The following is a 19563-nucleotide window of genomic DNA, read 5'->3' as shown; positions in this document are numbered from 1 at the left end:
GGTTTCAGATCAGGATTCAGCACCTGTACTGTCCAAGTTACATGATTCTTCGAGACTGGGGAGTGCACAGACTCCTGGAAAGTTACACCCACTACCTTCCCAGAACTCTGTGCGGTGTAGGTTAGGAAGCTTAAGCACCTAGGTGCAGGAAGTGGGAAGATTAACTATTCTGCCTAGCAACAACACTTTGAAGGCATCTAAAAAAAAAAAAAAATTTCTTAAAGGACTAATGACATTTTTTTAAAACTACTGATGTAATGTTATATTTATGGGTGGAACTCCACTTTAACTTGTAAACAACAAATCTCAGAAAGAGGCTCAGTCCTTAATATAGGAACAACAATGTAAAGCAACAGGGTCGCTATAAGTGTGGTAAACATTTCTATAAATCAAAATGGGTTAATTACTTATTCAGTACACAACTTGTATTCAAAGCGGACCTACACCCCGAACCTAATGTCCTCATGACCTGCCTCCTCTCCCCTCATTCTCTTAAAATTGGATACTTTAATAATGTATTTATTTTTAACATCTATTGTGCTGCAAAGCAGTATTTTCAATTGAAAGACACCTGGGAACCCCTCACCCACTTCTAGATATCTGCATGTGTGCAGATGTGCCACATGGCTTTGGGTGCCAACAGGCCTGTGGCACATTTGCACACGTGCAGGATTCCCCGTACATCTGTGCACCACATGGTTTTCCCCTGTGCATGCACAAAGAGGGTTGCATGGAAGCATGAAAATACCCCCATCCTTGCGCAATGCTGGCAAATAACCTGTGCGTGTGCTGAAGGGCTCTACAAGGACCCAACATAATTGCCACACTGGGGGGTTCAGCTTGGGCCAATGTAACTATGTATATACAATACCTAGACGCTGGAAATCACTGAAGTAGATATTACTACTCCAGTTATCTGCCCTTGCTTCTGGGTCCTGTGCAAAGCCTAAAGCTTTGTGAACAGAGGTCAGCTTCTCAGCCATTCAGAGAATGCTTTGCATCTTCTGAATGAATGCAAAGTGTTCTCTGTTTAGACGTGGTGGAGAGCCTTACATTGAGATAGCCCATCAGAGCAGATGCAAAATAATGTACTTGCAGTAATTTGTCAACAGGGAGCACCCCAACACAACAATATGTATATTTGAATGCTAGGAAGGTAATAAACACTCAGCAAACAAATTTTTCTCCAGGATATACAGTATATATACAATATACACTATATTGTCAAAAGTATTGGAACGCCTGCCTTTACACGCACATTTGAACTTTAACACGGTTGTATAGTCATTTTTGGAAATTTTACCTACAGGTAAGCCTTTAATAAGGCTTACCTGTAGGTAAAAAAAATATTCCCCTTGCAATGAGAAGCTGACTGCAGCGGCGCATGCGCACAGGGGATTCTCGGCTTAAGGCCCGGCAGACGCCAGACCTTGCCGGAAAGAAGTCTCACGCACGCATGCGCGGGAGTGATGACATCGCAGCTTCAGCCACTCACAGCGATAGAGCACCGATACCCGGAAGACACGCCAAGGCAACATGTCAGCTACCTCACTTCTTAAAAAGTGCTAGCTGGAGTTCAATTTGAATCTATTATTCAAGGCCATCTAAACCTACTAGTTCTTCTTTCCACAGGTTTAAATACTGCTTTCCTTCATTGAGTATAGCGTACATGTACGTCCCCGCCTTTCCGCGGGTCCGATCGGGACCCCCCCCCCCCCGGTACATGCGGCGGTCGGTAACCCGCGGGGAGCGATCCGGGACGAGGGCGTGGCTATTCGTTTCTAGCCGCCCCCTCGCGATAGCTCCCCGGAGCTGAAGAACGGGGAGAGCAGTATGTAAACACGGCTTCCCAATGCTTCACTGTGGCGGCTGCATCGATCGAGTGATCCCTTTTATAGGGAGCAGAAGCACTTTACAGAGGGCGGGGCATACGTGGCATCTTTGGTTACTTGGAGGGTGGCACTCGGAGAGCATTTCTGGGAGTGCACAGGATGATTGGCAGCAGCTCCAGCTAACCCAGAAGCCTCTCATCACACCGTCTATGGGAAAAGAGCCGACACACGCAGAGGGGGCGGGGCAGACAGGAGACTGCTCCATGCACACTGGACAGAATTAATTAGTGGAGCCTAGTGCTGGAACATGTTTCGGTGCTAGGCTCTGCTGTGGTACCCAGCCCGGATTCCCGGGGACAGCTGGAGGTATGCACTCTTGTCAGTTGCCAGCGGAGAGAGCAAGCAGGATGGGGAACCGCAGCACCCGCTACATGCGCTCTGCCTCTGGACACAGACAAGTAGGAGGGAGGGGAGCACTTTGGAGCTTTGGCGCCCCCACCTCTGCGGCGCCTGGGTGCGGAGCACTGGCTGAACAGTTTTCTTATCTCTCTGCAGAGATAACAGAGCTGCAATTCGCACCGCACAAGTGTGAATCCAACCTTACTCTAAAATAGAATGTGACACGTTAGCCAGAAATCTGAAATTAAAGTGGTAGTGAACCAAATCGTCTATCTTACCGCTGGACGCTGGGGCCCGGGACATTGCTGACCCGGCCTTACCCCTGCAGTGGGTCACTCAAATTACTTATCTTGGGATCAAGATTACGGCGGAAGTGAGCGACTACATGCCCCTCAATCTGGCTCCACTCTTGCTCGTTTTCAAGCAAAAGATACAGGCCTGTGTAAGGGGTTAGCTCGGTAGCGGGGTGTGTGACCCCTTGGATGGGTTCACCACACACTGAATTTATACAGACTGGCAGTCGAAGACGGTTGAAAACAAAGTTTTTAGTTTATTTTTCCATCTTGCTGGAAAACAATTGCAAGCATCCAAACAGCATAAACAAAATCAAACATAAAATAAATCCTAGCCACTTTGGGCGTCTACCTTCCACACAGGAACCTATCTATGAAGTCTAACACAGCCTACTGCTGGGTAGACAGTGCTGGTCATACAGCAAAAAAACAATAGTCTTTTGATTTTTATCACACAGAAAAATCAATCCTCTCCTCACCTCCACAGAAGACCTTCTGGCACTGCTCTCCTTACTCACAAAGACTCAGGATGATGCAGCCATTCAGTAGTAATCCTTTGGACTACTTATAGAGGCCTTAATTGCCTCATCCTGAACAGCTGAAGTTTTTCAACGGCCTCAAACCTTTCCTGGCTACATTTTTCATCCGACGCCTAATCACGATTGGTGTATTGTCTAAACAAGGCAGAAATGTATGTTCCGTCTGTGACAACACCCACAGATTTACCTGACTTCCTGTCACACCTGGCAGAAGCTCCCTTTGTCGCTTATAGGTAGAATTAATTTGCTAAAAATGAAAATTCTCCCAGTCATACTGTATTTCCTACGAAATGCTACCATCTGGATCCCAAAGTCCTTTTTTGGGAAACTGGATGGGCTTACCAGCACTTTTCTGTGGGCCCCTAAACAACCCAGGATAGGTTAAAAGGTCCTGCAGGAACCCTGGGGAGAAGGGGGGTTGGCTTTGCCGGACTGGAGGAAATATTACCTTCCTGGACAGCTGGTGTTTTGTCCATAGGTGGTTAACCTCAGATGAGGGGGATTCGGCCACCGTTTTGGAGGCGGCGCATTTAGGCTCTTACGAATCTCTGCGACTGGCCATTCATAGGGGGGTCAAGATGGATCTCCCGCTTACTGCCTCTATGAGGGCCTTGATTAAAGTGTGGGGGGAAGCGGTTGGTATGGCATGTCCCAGTTACCGGGGATTCTCTCCATCCTCTCCATTGTGGATGAATCCTAAACTGTCGCATTTTTATTCATTTGATGATCCAATGAGTTGGGCGACCAGGGGAGTGAAGACGCTCAAAGACATCACTATGGATGGGGTGTTGCTGACGTTTGACCAACTTAAAGCTAGACATGACCTGCCGAACGCTCAGTTTTTTCACTACATTCAATTGCGACATGCTTTTAAATCCCAGTTTAGGTCACTGACCATAGAATCTATTCCCTCTGACTTGGAGAATTTGCTCTCTAATGAAGACCTGCCCAAGACACTGTCGGTTTCGTATAAGAAACTGTTTGTGTCCAGGCCAAAGGCGGTTGTCAAATGCAGAGACAGGTGTGTGGCGGAGGTTCCGGACATTCAAGGGGAGGATTGGGATGACTTGTGGACGCATCCATTCAAACATCTGGTGGCAGCCAGGGATAGGTTGATTCATTTTAAATTCCTACACAGGATCTATTTTACGCCAGCCAGGTTGCGGCTGTGTACCCAACGGTGCCCGCGGAAAGCTGGAGGTGCACATTCGCTCCGGCTGATGCGGGACATGTGTTTTGGGGCTGCCCTCGGATCGAAAACTTTTGGTCGGAGGTCACCTCCTGTATATCGGCGGTTCTCATGGCTCCTATCCCGATGACAGTTAGAGTATGTTTGCTGGGGTTGGTGGACGATGTGGTGCCGTCTAGGGCCCACCGGACCCTGCTTAATATCCTCTTGTTTTATGGTAGGAAGGCCATTCTGTTACGATGGCGCAATCCAAGGGCTCCCGATCTGCACTTCTGGAAAGGTTTAGTTAATGCTATGATGCCGTATTATAGGGCGACGTATCTTTCTAGGGGATGCGGGAAGAAATTTGACAAAGTGTGGCAGACCTGGTACAACTCGGATCTGACTGTTGGATAGATGCCCGATAAATGTATTTAAATATCTATATGCTGTATAAATAAGGGGGAAGGGCCAAGAGCTATGGGGTGTTGCGTGTAAATCCTGGACAGTAATGAGGGATGGGGCAACCTGACTTTTCAGGTGATCTCGCGGGGAAGGGAGAGCTGAGCAACGGGGTGGGTGGGGGAGGGGGTTTAGGAGGGTTTTTCTTGCTTACAGGTGTTTAGGTAGACAGTACCAATGTTAGACAGACGACACTGTTAATAACCTGTACTGGTTTGTGTTTTTTGGGCCATGTTGGCCTATCACTGGCCCAGCGGTTAGCTGGTTTTGGCTGCTGCTGTTGTTTTGCTGTATATTTTGTTGAAAATCAATAAAAAAAAAATATATAAAAAAAAAAAGTGGTAGTGAACCGTATAAAAATTAACAATGAAAAGGCGCTGGGTAGTTATAGTCATAATGTGCTAGTATGCATCGCATACTAGCACATTAGAGAGCATGTGCTGGTGACGAAACTGGCTGCATCGAAAGTAAATATCTTCTAAACTGTGCACATTTAGGAGATATTTACAGTACCTATAGGTAAGTAGACTTATTATAGGCTTACCTATAGGTAAAAATCATACATGGGCGTGTGCTTCCACTTTAAGATGACAAGAGAACAACAACAGATATATGCTGGAGATTACATTTAACAGATAAGTGCTCCTCCTACTGTTTTGCTGAAAAATGCATAGGAGCTTTCAACTCCCGAGATAAATGCTTATGCTAATGCGTGATGAGACACTTGCATACAAAACTTTGTTAGCAAGCTTGAAATTGATTGATTTCAAACATTTTCCTGACTTTACTGATCTATAATTATTTAAGGTGGGTGGCTCAGGGAACATCACAGTTAACATGACAGCCATGCAGCTAGGATTGTCATAAATGGCAAACCCTGTATTTCTCTCATGGTGTGTTTATTTTATCCTCAAATAGATTTACTGTAAAATATGCCCTATTAGTTTTGATGAGAACTACATATTGGGCTAGACTCATAAAGCCCGCCGTAAGTTTGTGTGGGCGTAGCGTATCTGAAATACGCTACGCCGCCGTAACTTAGTGAGGCTGAGGCTGGATTCACAAAGAACCTGAGCCCTAAGTTACGGCGGCGTATCGTAAATCTCTCGGCGTAAGCGCGCCAAATTCAAATTGAGAAGAGGTGGGCGTGTTTTATGTAAATAAAACATGACCCCACGTAAATGACGTCTCTAACGAACGGCGCATGCGCCGTCCGTGAACGTATCCCAGTGTGCATGCTCCTAATCACGACGCAAATAGTCAATGCTTTCGACGTGAACGTAATTTACGCAAAGCCCTATTCGCAAACGACTTACGCAAACGACGTAAAATTTTCAAAATTTGACGCGGGAATGACTCCATACTTAACATTGGCTATGCCTCATATAGCAGGAGTAACGTTACGCCGGAAAAAGCCTTACGCAAATGACGTAAAAAAATCCGCCGGGCGCACGTACGTTTCTGAATCGGCGTATCCAGCTCATTTGCATATTCTACTCTGAAATCGACAGATGCGCCACCTAGCGGCCAGTGTAAATATGCATAATCGGATCTTAGCCTAATTTCGGCGTATCTTGCTTTCTGAATACAGAAAGAAGATACGCCGGCGCAGCTTTGAATTTACGCGGCCTATCTATAGATACGCCGGCGTAGATTCTTGCTGAATCTAGCCCAATGTGTACATATACTCATGGTGGCAAACATCGGCTGCACCACATACAGATCTAGACAGCAGATGTTTGGAAGTACTGAACGTGTATGCATCCTGTAAACATCACATGAAAAAATCTTTTCTTTCTGTTAGTGCACAACAAATGTGATATGTTCATACAGAAAAATGTATGTGTTTGCATACCCTTGTACAAGAAATATTATCAGCTTCCTCTGGGTGAAGTATTTTCAAATCCCATCTGGGATGCTTCCTGGAACTAACCACAGCTAGAGGATTATTTCTCCACAATATTGGGAAGGTTTCCAGGTTACACACCTTTCCTCTTGTAATTACCTTTCCCTTTCTGTACAGCACTGCTTTTGGAAAGAACGCTGTGCTTTTCAATATACTTGCAAATAAAAGCAATCATCATTGTGGTGTAGGCAGCTGCACATAGTGATTCTTGAGGAACTCTTGAAGATCAGTTTATTATACTTATTCAACGGTACAATGCTACACTGTATGTGGTTTATAAAGCTGGAGATTCCTTCTAGAAATACCTTGGATAATTTGACTCTCCCCACACATTAACAACTGCCTGCTATATTCAACCAAGGAACATTCTTAACATTTATCTTATCTTCTCTAATGATTCAGCCATGGGCGTCTGCAGGTAAGGGCAAGGGGGGGCAATTGCCCCCCCCTCTGGAATTGTTAATAAGGTGTTGTAGTTGCCAGCTGTAGTGTCCACTGTGGCCGCCGCTGACTTTTTTCTGAGTCAGCTGGCTGCTCTCTGTCCTTACACATCTAATGTCCCTTCCTAACCCCCAGACCGATCATCGGATGAGATGGCTCCGCAGCTCGGCCAATCCGCCATTCCACTTCAGTGATTGGCCGACTGCCCGTGTTTTTGTGTAGATCCGCCCGGCGTCAGCATGCCTACTCAGTACCTATAGCCTAGAGAATGTACATCATTTTATATTTATTTATGATGCCCCCCCCCCCCCCTGAAAAAAGTTCTGCGGATGCCCATGGATTTAACTTACTTTCATGATTTAATCAAAGTAAACTTTTCCTATTACAATTGACCATTCTCACAAGTCCCCAATAAATTTAGCCCCATTCCAATATGTTATATATGTTGTTCAGCTTGTAACTCTTCTGCTCCATCTGTTCTACTGCAAGTAATTATGTGGCTCCTAATTTTAACCTTGATATAAAACAGGAAATAAAATTCAAAGAGGTCCGCTCAGTAAAATGTTCTTCCAGCAGGGGTTCGAATTTCATGTCAGCACCTGTGGAGCATTTTTGTGTGTGCCAAACCCACATGTTGGTGCAGCGATGCCATGTGGCTTGGTGGGTCAAGGACATCTTTCTCAGTGTTTTTTTTTTGGGGGGGGGGGGGTTCTGGGCAGTGCAGCCCATTAAAATAAATGGGCTGACCTACCCACCATGTGTGCACCAAATGCACATGCACAGATCTGAACCCATTCTTACACCAATGTCCTTAGTCCCCACTGCACATCACAGTCCCTTCTCCCGTTCACATCAAAATCCCCTCTTGATGAGTGTCCTCAGCTCCCCCCTTTACATCACCACTCCCCCCCCTTCACAGTAGTGTTCTCACGTTTCCTTGACATCAACCTCCCCAACAGTCCTGTTCTCTGCCCCTTATGTACACCATGCTCCACATTACTGTCCTTAGTCCCCCCTCCCCGACCACCACATTACAGCAGTCCTGAGCCAGCCCACATTACTGTTCTCAGCCCACACATCACAGTCCTCAGCTTCCCCGCTTTAATGTCCTCAGGCCCCCCCACATCACAGTCCTAAGCCCCCCACTTTAATGTCCTTAACCCCCACATCAGTCCTCAGCCCCCCATTTTAATGTCCTCAGCCCTCCACTTTACAGTCCTCAGGATCTTACAACTTTAATGTCCTCAGCCCCCCCCCCCCCACATCATAGTCCTCAGCCCACTCCCATTACAGTCCTTAGCCCCCCCCCCCCCACATTACAATACCCACACCCACATTCAGCCCTTCAGTTCCTTTTCGAATCAGCTGCCCTTCACATTAGTGTCCTCAGCCCCCTTTAACTTCATCCCCATTGTTATACCTGTTATACCTTACAAAGACAGATCGGAGGGCAGGGTGCACAGCATGTCTGGAAGGAGGCTGGGAGCTGCAAGATAGTGATTGGTTGCTAGGACTGCTCTTAGTCCTAGCAACCAATCACTTGCTTGTTACCCTCAGGCAGCTAATGCCTTCCATCCAGAACTATCCTGCCTTCTGCTATTGGCTCTGTGAGGATTACAGAACAACAGCTGGGGGGAAGAAAAGGCTCCCAAATGGCGGGACTGTAGCGGCCCAAACGGGACAGTAACTCGGTCCGCCATTTAATGATGCCTGATATAGAATAAATTCTTAATATTTGAAATCTTGGGAATCCCTAACAATTGAAATAATCCCACCGCAAACCCTTTAAACCTGGTGATCCTGCTTTGAAAGTCCATGTTCAGTCACCTCTTATTATATCGTGACAATGCTCTGGTCAAACTCAAAATGTATTTGTTTCTGTCACTCTGTCATTAATGGTCAAGAAGACCATTAATGGCTGTTTTAATACACATTAGCACACATGGTCCGCTGTTGTCACCATCAGGAAACCCGCTCTTAGAAATGGATTGCATGCATAAAGATAGGAAGTTGCTTTAATGGGGCATATAACAGTGTGTTAGGGCGCAGTATTATTTCCTGAAATATCGGAAGTAGTTCTCTTTGAAGTTTTTGTTACCTAGATGTCCCCATATGTCATCTGTGTAGGATTCTTAAAACGGAGGTCCTGACCTTCTGTCCTGGCACCAGGGGAGCAAAGGATAGGACTAATGTATCATCTGATGTAGGCTCCGGGCACCATCTTGGGAAGGTCTGTATTACATTTTTGGCATATAAGGTAGAAGACATCTGGCTGAAGGGCACATTCCCCTTGATCCAGGCAATGGCTGCTAAGGTAATCTGCTTTTCAGTTGTCCACTCCTGGTGTATGGAATGCAGGCGTTGCTGGAAAGTGATCTTCTGTCATTGAAATTACCTGGTTTGCTTCCTTCAAGGCAGCCACACTGCACCCTGATTGAGTGTCCCAAGATGTTAATAAGAGACCTTGGTTCCCCCCAGTGACTATGGGCCGGATTCACAGAAGAGATACGACGGCGTATCTACTGATACGCCGTCGTATCTCTGTGTTACGGCCGTCCTAACTATGCGACTGATTGATAGAATCAGTTACGCATAGCTAGCCCTAAGATCCGACAGGTGTAATTGAATTACACTGTCGGATCTTAAGGATGCAATTCTAGGCCGGCCGCTAGGTGGCGAGGCCATTGCGGTCGGCGTAGAATATGCAAATGACTAGTTACGGCGATCCACGAAGATCCGCGCGTTCGTCGCAATCCCGTACGTCGTCGCTAGTCATTTTTACTCGTCGCAAAGTTACACCTGCTTTAACATGGCTTATCTTTAGATCAGCCATGTTAAAGTATGGCCATCGTTCCCGCGTCGAATATTGAATTTTTTTTTTTGCGTAAGACGTCCGGGAATACGAAACGCCGTAACGCACATCGCATTTAAAAAAAACGTCGGGGCGCTGTAATTTTGCGCAATGCACGTCGGGAAATTTCCTAATGGAGCATGCGCAGAACGTTCGGGCGGGAACGCGCCTAATTTAAATGGTACACGCCCCATTTGAATTAGGCGGGCTTGCGCCGGACGGCTTTACGTTACACCGCCGTAAGTTTACACGCAAGTGCTTGGTGAATCAGGCACTTGCGCTGAAAACTTGCGGCGGTGTAACGTAAAGACGATACAGTACGCCGCCGCAAAGGTATGTGAATCTGGCCCTATGTTCCTTGGAGTGCCAAGAAGTGGAACACTCCTCCCCAGTCTGAGATGTGCATCAATTGTGATAACTTTCCATTGATAGGGAAGGAAGAACTTCCCCACTGTTAGGGCTGGTGATCCACCAAGACAGGGAATTCCTTGCGTGGCTGTAAAGGGGCATGGGCAGATTGAGAAAAAATGCCTGCTTTCTCTAGGTGGGCAAAATGTTTATCTAAGAAGTTCTTCTATTGAATTGAGTAAATGACCCTGCCTCGAAGGAAGTGTGTCAGCACGGTTCGCCCCTCCTCCAGGGCGTCATCAAATTACTTTTGAAGACGCCCTGGAGGAGGGGCAAAATGTGTCGATGCACTTCCGATTCACGTTAACCATTGATGCAATTTCCGGCTCCGTGTAGCGCACGCCATACATCGCAAACTCGGATGTTTTCACTGATGCCTGTTTTTGCCAGATATCCTGTAAGTGGCACCTAGATTGCGCTCTACAATTTAATTTAGCGGTATTTCACTATAAGATTTTTCTTTATTTCCCCATCACTGAGCATCAACGTGTCACTCTCTTACCACATCTTCTCAGCTCACTCACTGTTATCAGTCAGGATCCCAGAGAGCAGCGAGTCACAGCATGCCATGAGCAGGGGCCATTTTAAATGATTTAAAATAGGATGCCGAGTCAGCACTGCAGGGGCCACATTCTCTCCCCAGGGGCCATTTCACTTGGGGGGTCTTAGCAGAGCACCACCTCCCTGAAATTAGTTTTGGTTGGGATGTCTGCATTGGGGATTGCACTAAGACCCCTTTCACACTGGGGCGTTTTTCAGGGGCTTTAGCGTAAATAAAAAGCGCCTGAAAGAAGCTGCATCTGCAATCCCAATGTGCTTTCACACTAAAGCGCCTGAAAAACGCCCCAGTGTGAAAGGGGTCTTAGCGTTAAAAAAAAAGTGCCTTTAAAGCGCCTGAAAGAAGCTACATCTGCAATCCCAATGTGAAAGCCCGAGCGCTTTTACACTGAGGCGCTGCGCTGGCAGGGCGTCAAAAAAGTCCTGCAAGCAGCTTCTTTGCATTGCTTTAGGAGCATTGAATACACCGCTCCTAATGCCCCCTTAACGCCAAAGCGCCTGAAAAACGCCCCAGTGTGAAAGGGGTCTTGGCAGCGATTTACCAGCGTTTTTCAGGCGCTGGCAGTGTGAAAGGGCTCTGAAAGCACTTGGGCTTTCACATTGGGATTGCAGAGGAGGCTTCTTTCAGGTGCTTTACAGGCTTTTTTTAATGACAAAGCGCCTGAAAAACGCTCCAGTGTGAAAGGTGCGCGTGCGCGCGGGAGATTTCATTCCGGCATGCCGGTCCTTCAGCCGAGGATCCCCCCTGTGCATGCGCCGCTGCAATCAGCGGTGCATTGCGAGGGGAATATCTCCTAAACTTTACAGGTTTAGGAGATATTGGCCCAGATTCAGGTAGGGGTGCGCACTGATACGGCGGCGCAGTGTATCGTTTTTACGCTACGCCTCCGTAAATTACTGGAGCTACGCTGCATTCACAAAGCATTTGCTCTGTAATTTGCGATGGCGTTTCGTTAAAGGGGCCGGCGTAAGCGCGCGTAATTTAAATGATTCCGTAGGGGGCGTGGATCATTTAAATTAGGCGCGTTCCCACGCCGAACGTACTGCGCATGCTCCGTCGTGAAAATTTCCCGACGTGCATTGCGGTAAATGACGTCGCAAGGACGTCATTGGCTTCGACGTGAACGTAAATGGCGTCCAGCACCATTCACGAACGAGTTACGCAAACAACGCAAAATTTGAAAATCGCGACGCGGGAGCGAAGTCCATACTTACCATTGGCTGCGCCTCCTAATAGCAGGAGCAGCCTTACGGCGAAAACGAGCGCCGGCCGCGCGTACGTTTGTGAATCGGCTTTAGTATGCAATTTGCATACTCTACGCTGACAACTACGGGTGCGCCACCTAGCGGCCAGCGTCAGATTGCACCCTAAGATACGACGGCATAAGAGACTTATGCCAGTCGTCTCTTAGGCTACAGTCGGCGTATCGAGCTTTCTGAATACAAAAAGTAGATACGCCGGCGCTACTTAGCAATTACGCTGCGTATCTATGGATACGCAGGCGTAATTGCTTTCTGAATCTACCCCATTCTTTATACCTACAGGTAAGCCTTATTATAGGCTTACCTGTAGGCAAAAGTCAAAAATTTGGGTTTACAACCACTTTAAATGTATTTTTCTCCTGAAATTTTGCTTTTGATTAAACAATGAATTGCGCAAATATCATGAGGTAAAAAAAATAAAAAATAATTCAACAACCGCTCTCTGAAAATATATCACATTTGGGGGTTCAAAGTCATTTTCTAGGACAAAATGCTAATTTTAAAATGGAAGTGACAAATGACAAAATATCTCCAGTAGGCAAGCAGTTAAAAAGTGTTGACAGGAAAGGATTACAGGACTAATCCTGAGAGGAAAAGAGAGCGCTCACTGCACAGCTGTCACTGGAAGCCTACATCCCTGTGTATATATATTTATTATTTTCCACACAGTGCTGGGGGCACGTTACACCCCAGGAATGTCTCAGTACTGTTCCCCCCACACAGCCCTATGAACAGTCCACTCACACATCCCTCCCCTTCATTTCTCCGCACTCAGCCTAATACCCGAAGTGACGGAAGACACTGGCGCATGCGCTTCAGCCCCCGCTCTGCAGTCTATGCAGTTACGAGTGAAGTGGGCGGGATTGATTGTGGAGGAAAAAAAAAGCTTCAAGCCTGTGGGCGTCTCAACGAACGAGTCAATGACCCCGCCTACAGAGGTTTTTGTTTTTTTTACTTATCAGGGGCGGGACAAGTCAACCACGCCGCGCTTTTATAGGTTGGGTAGGCGGGGCTTGATAAAGAGATACTTTCTAAGAGTTTGGGGCGTGGTTTAGCCTCAGGCTGGTTGGCCGTTTAGTGGGCGGTTTTTTTTACGCAATGCGGGGCGTGTAAATAGTAGAGTAATAGATGGGAGAAGCGTGAAGTGGGTGGGATTTGTTGGATGAATGGGCGGGACGTGAGGTTAGCGGCTGAGGGGGCGGCGCGGTGCTCGGGAGCTGGACGCATTTTGGAGCCGGGGGAGAGTGAAGAGCGGAGGACAGGTGACTGAGGTGAGCTGGGCAGCCGTGCATGGGGCGCCTATGTCTGGGGGGAAGCTGTCATCACATGGAGGTCACAGCCGGCGTACTTGTCAGTGAGCTGCAGTACTTAGAGCGCTGTGTGTGTGTTCAGCCGCACAACTTATCCCTCCTCTGATCATCATTCTTCTAATTATCTCTGGTCATCCCTAAGGGAGGGAGATGTATGGAGGAGTTACATTGTGTCCTATGGTGGGCTCTCTTCTTCTATACATCCAACCTTTCTGATGTCTGCAGTTGTAGCATCACTCTCCTCTGTATGATGTCCTCACTTCTGTGTCATCTCATCATCACAGGGACCCATAGATCTCCTCTGTATAATAACACCTATAGGGGCCCCAGCTTGCACATCACAGGGACCTACAGAACTCCTCTGTATAATAACCACTATAGGGGCCCCAGCTCCCACATCACATGGACCTATAGATCTCCTCTGTATAACACCTATAGGGGCCCCAGCTTGCACATCACAGGGACCCATAGATCTCTGTATAACACCTATAGGGGCCCCAGCTTGCACATCACAGGGACCCATAGATCTCCTCTGTATAATAACCTCTATAGGGGCTCCAGCTCCCACATCACAGGGACCTACAGAACTTCTCTGTATAATAATCTCTATAGGGGCTCCAGCTCCCACATCACTGGGACCCATAGATCTCCTCTGTATAATAACACCTATAGGGGCCCCAGCTCCCACATCAGATGGACCTATAGATCTCCTCTGTATAATAACCCCTATAGGGGCCCCAGCTCGCACATCACATGGACCTATAGATCTCCTCTGTATAATAACCCCCTATAGGGGCCCGGCTTCCACATCACAGGGACCTACAGAACTCCTCTGTATAATAACCTCTATAGGGACCCAGCTCCCACATCACAGGGACTTGTAGATCTCCTGTGTATAATAACCCCTATAGGGGCCCAGCTCCCACATCACAGGGACCTATAGATCTCGGTAAAATCACCTCTATAGGGGCCTCAGCTCCCACATCACAGGGACCCATAGATCTATGTATAATAACCTATAAGGGGCCCCAGCTTCCACATTGCAGGGACCTATAGAACTCTGTTTAATAACAGCTATAGGGGCTCCAACATCACAGGGATCGATATAACTCCTCTGTATAATAACCGATATAGGGGCCCCAGCTCCCACATCAGAGACCTGTAGATCACCTCTGTATAATAACCTCTATAGGGGCCACAGCTCTCACCACAGGGACCCATAGATCTCCTCTGTATAATAACCCCTATAGGGGTCCCAGCTCCCACTTCACAAGGACCTACAGAACTCCTCTGTATAATAACCTCTATAGGGGTCCCAGCTCCCACATCACAGGGACCTACAGAACTCCTCTGTATAATAACCTCTATAGGGGTCTCAGCTCCCACATCACAGGGACCTACAGAACTCCTCTGTATAATAACCTCTATAGGGGTCCCAGCTCCCACATCACAGGGACCTACAGAACTCCTCTGTATTATAACCTCTATAGGGGTCCCAGCTCCCACATCACAGGGACCTACGGAACTCCTCTGTATAATAACCTCTATAGGGGTCCCAGCTCCCACATCACAGGGACCTACAGAACTCCTCTGTATAATAACCTCTATAGGGGTCCCAGCTCCCACATCACAGGGACCTACAGAACTCCTCTGTATAATAACCTCTATAGGGGTCCCAGCTCCCACATCACAGGGACCTACAGAACTCCTCTGTATAATAACCTCTATAGGGGTCCCAGCTCCCACATCACAGGGACCTACAGAACTCCTCTGTATAATAACCTCTATAGGGACCCCAGCTCCCACATCACAGGGACTTATAGATCTCCTCTGTATAATAACCCCTATATGGGCCCAGCTCCCACATCACAGGGACCCATAGAACTCCTCTGTATAATAACCTCTATAGGGACCCCAGCTCCCACATCACAGGGACTTATAGATCGCCTCTGTATAATAACCCCTATAGGGGCCCAGCTCCCACATCACAGGGACCTGTAGATCTCGGTAAAATCACCTCTATAGGGGCCCCAGCTCCCACATCACAGGGACCCATAGATCTCTGTATAATAACCTATAAGGGGTCCCAGCTCCCACATCACAAGGACCTACAGAACTCCTCTGTATAATAACCTCTATAGGGGCCCCAGCTCCCACATCACAAGGACCTACAGAACTCCTCTGTATAATAAAACCTCTATAGGGGCCCCAGCTCTTCTATAGGATATCACCTTCCTGACATGTCTGCACTCAGCACATCACAGGGACCCACAGAACTCCTTTGTTATAATAACCCCTATAGGGGCCCCGGTTATTCTACAGAGGGAGATACTGTAACTCCTCTATATATTATAGTTGATCATGTTGTAAAGTCCCATCAGTTCTTGTCCTCACATGTAGACAAGAGCCAATAAACCTACCAGCATATCTTTTGCCGTGTAGGTGCAAACTCCATGCAATAAGGGTAGGTCCTTGCCAAATGCGGTGCGCAGAACGTTTTCTCACGTGGGAGCGTGCTGCCTACTGCAGATGTGTGCAGGTATTGATTCGCCATGGCAACCCCTTGCATCTGGCGTTCACAGCCACAAAAATGCATGGTACCATGCTGTTTGGTGTGGCAGGATTTTGAAATATGCGCCTACTGCGCTTTTTGCACTTTTAGCAGCTCATTGGAATTAATGGGCTGGGGAAAATGTGCAAAAACCGTATACGTTCAGATGGTGTGAACCTGCCCTTAGTGCCCCGGTGGGATTTGAATGGAGGATACCTGTGCTGCAAAGCAAGCATGTCAACCCCTAATTCGCTATGCTACCCACTTGGTATGTCCTATAGTGTGTCCTCAGCTCTTATGTCTGTTATATAGGATCTAACCTTCCTGAGCAGTCTGTAGTGAGGCTACTTGTCTGTATATTATGCTCTATAGCAGGGATTTGCAATTAGCGGACCTCCAACTGTCACAGAACTACAAGTCCCATGAGGCATAGAAAGACTCTTGCATCCACAAGCATGACTCGCAGAGGCATGATGGGACTTGTAGTTTTGCAACAGCTGGAGGTCTGCTAATTGCATATCCCTGCTCTATAGTGTCTTCGGCTCCCAGGTGTGGTTATAGCTGACCTTCCTGAGCAGTCTGTAGGGGTAATGTTATGACTCCTAATCCTCTTGTATTGAATTACAACTGTAAAACACTGCACAGACCACTGGCACTATAAAAAAATAATAATAATTCCTGTACGATGATGATGATAAAATAAATTGTATAATGCAACCATTCTCAACCAGAGTTCTGTGAAATTCTGGGGTTCCTCCAGAGGGTGCTAGGGGTTCCTTGAGCGGTAGCTGATTGACTGTTCATCTGTTGGTATTTGGCATTTCTCCACTGTTCAGCAATAAAAGGAAATATTTTTCCTATGACCACAAATCTAAGGAGGCGCTTCTCTAATGAACTCCAATGTAAGCAGGCGTCTCTAATGACCTCCAATGTGAGGGAGGTGTCTCTAATGGCCTCCAATGTGAGGAGGCGTTTTTTCTAATGACCTCCAATGTGAGGAGGTGTCTCTAATGACCTCCATTTTAAGACCACTTATTCATGGAGGCGTCTCTCCAGTGACCACCACTTATTCGTGGAGGCGTATCTCCAGTGACCACCACTTATTCGTGGAGGCGTATCTCCAGTGACCACCACTTATTCATTGGAGGCGTCTCTCCAGTGACCACCACTTATTCATTGGAGGCGTCTCTCCAGTGACCACCACTTATTCGTGGAGGCGTCTCTCCAGTGACCACCACTTATTCGTGGAGGCGTCTCTCCAGTGACCACCACTTATTCGTGGAGGCGTCTCTCCAGTGACCACCACTTATTCATGGAGGCGTCTCTCCAGTGACCACCACTTATTCGTGGAGGCGTCTCTCCAGTGACCACCACTTATTCGTGGAGGCGTCTCTCCAGTGACCACCACTTATTCATTGGAGGCGTCTCTCCAGTGACCACCACTTATTCATTGGAGGCGTCTCTCCAGTGACCACCACTTATTCGTGGAGGCGTCTCTCCAGTGACCACCACTTATTCGTGGAGGCGTCTCTCCAGTGACCACCACTTATTCATTGGAGGCGTCTCTCCAGTGACCACCACTTATTCATTGGAGGCGTCTCTCCAGTGACCACCACTTATTCGTGGAGGCGTCTCTCCAGTGACCACCGCTTATTCGTGGAGGCGTCTCTCCAGTGACCACCGCTTATTCGTGGAGGCGTCTCTCCAGTGACCACCACTAGTTTGTGGAGGCGTCTCTCCAACGTTAGGGGGCGTTTCTCTACTGACTATATATTTTGGGTGTGCCACTATTCTTTAATTGTATTTACTTATTGATCATTCTAATGTACTATGAGCTGTAGACATATCAGAGTCTGACAAGTGGCACAGTCAAACGCTTGGCTCTCAGTTGTATAAGTTCCATATTAATTGTAAAAAGAAAAACAAGCAGGAGGTGGCAAGATCACCGCCTGAATGCCAGACAGCAACTGTTTAGCCAAACTCTGAAAAGCAGTCCACTGTGGATCACTTTTCAAAGAATAGGTTGGTGTGAATCTAGCCCAAAAGGTTCTATGTCCTCTTATGCAGGATCTTACCCTCCTGACAGGACTGCCAACCCTGAATCTTGATAATGTGTTTTTAGGTCTTGTATCTTGCTTTTATATCATTTAACCTTTCTGACATATCTGCAGTTATAACATCACACCACATTAATGTTATAGCGCTGCTCATTTTCTGGCAATAAACAGTATGTGAACCCTTCAGATTAACTGGTGTTATGCAGTAATTAGTCATAACAATAGATAAGCACAATGTGCTTAAGCTGATAACTCACAAACAATTCAAATGTTTTGTTCTTTATTGAACACACAAACATTCACAATACTGTAGGAAAAAGTAAGTGAACCTGTAGGGTGCTTGGAGTCAGTAGTTTGCACACCTGAAGTCCAGTTAAAAAAATAATGTTGAGGTGTGGTTTATAGCTACTGTGATTGTTAAGACGCTAAATAGTTTTAAGATTGCTGTTCATAGGAAGCGTCGGTTGATGTGAACCATGCCTTGCAAAAAGGAGCTCTTTAAAGACATACAATTAAGAGTAGTTGATCTGCATTAAAGGAGTTGTAAAGAAATTATTATTTTTTTTTGCCTAAAATTAATGTCTGCAAGGTGTAGACAGAATTGTGTAACGATTCTGTTAAAAAACAAGTAAATACCTATTAAATTCCTTCATCTATATCACCTCCGGCATTCTAGTTTCTGTTCTCTCATTCACTTCCTGGTTTGCGGCGCTTGTTCATGTAAGAACTACATTTCCCAGGATGAATTGCGGCACGCCCAGTAATTGACACCTCTATGAAGTCTCTAACACGTAGAGAGCGTCCTGTCACACAGATGTAGTTCCCAGGAGGGGGTGAGCATGTTACTGACCACCGCAGTAAAGCCTCCCATCACGGTGGTCAGTAAAATCAGACAAGCAGGTAGTGAACAGAACAGAGAAGAAATAGAGCAACTTCTGAGCAAAAACAAACAATGAGGAAGTGAAAAGAGGAATGTCTGCAGGTAAAGGATGCTTATTATGAAAAAAATGTTTTTCCTTTACAACCACTTTAAGCTGGAAAGGACTACAAAGCAACCTCAGTGTTTAGAGATCCATCAGTCGATATTTATTTAGACAAATTGTATAAATGGAGACCATTTAGTACTGTGGTAACACTTGTAAAAAGTGGGTGCCCAGCCAAAATGACTCCCAAGGCACAATGCAGAATCCTCAATGAGGCCCATGAATAACGGCTAAAGACTTGAAGACATCACTGGAACTGGCAAACCTCTCTGTTCATGACTCTCTTATACATAAGCCTTTGAATAGGCAGGGTTTCCATGGAATAACAAGAGAGGAAGCTGCTGCTCTCCAAGAATCTGCAACGCTACTGAGAAAATGTTTTGTGGACTGATGAAACAAAAGTTGAGTTGTATGGGAAGAATATTCAGCACTATGTATAGTGCAAAAGGCCACAGCTTACCAACGTCTTTCCAACGGTGGAGGGAAAATCATGATTTGGGCTTGCTTCGCTGCCTCATAGTCTGGACCACTTGCCATCATCA

The 19563-nt window shown here is 46.7% G+C and overlaps 1 protein-coding gene across 2 annotated transcripts in view; it reads left to right on the top strand.

Annotated features, from left to right (window-relative positions):
• Window positions 1-13291: 13291 nt before the first annotated feature.
• MFAP3L (microfibril associated protein 3 like) overlaps window positions 13292-19563 on the top strand; it is a 50394-nt gene continuing 44122 nt past the window's right edge. Inside the window, exon 1 of one of the 2 annotated variants that reach the window (XM_040333236.1) lies at window positions 13292-13382. The gene's annotated coding sequence lies outside the window, so the exon portion shown is untranslated. Of the gene's footprint in view, window positions 13392-19563 lie in introns of both variants that reach the window. The other variant, XM_040333228.1, reaches the window with a different exon arrangement.

This window comes from Rana temporaria, chromosome 1 (genome assembly GCF_905171775.1).
Source record: "Rana temporaria chromosome 1, aRanTem1.1, whole genome shotgun sequence".
Lineage (NCBI taxonomy): Eukaryota > Metazoa > Chordata > Amphibia > Anura > Ranidae > Rana > Rana temporaria.
This window is presented reverse-complemented; position numbering and strand designations above follow the sequence as displayed.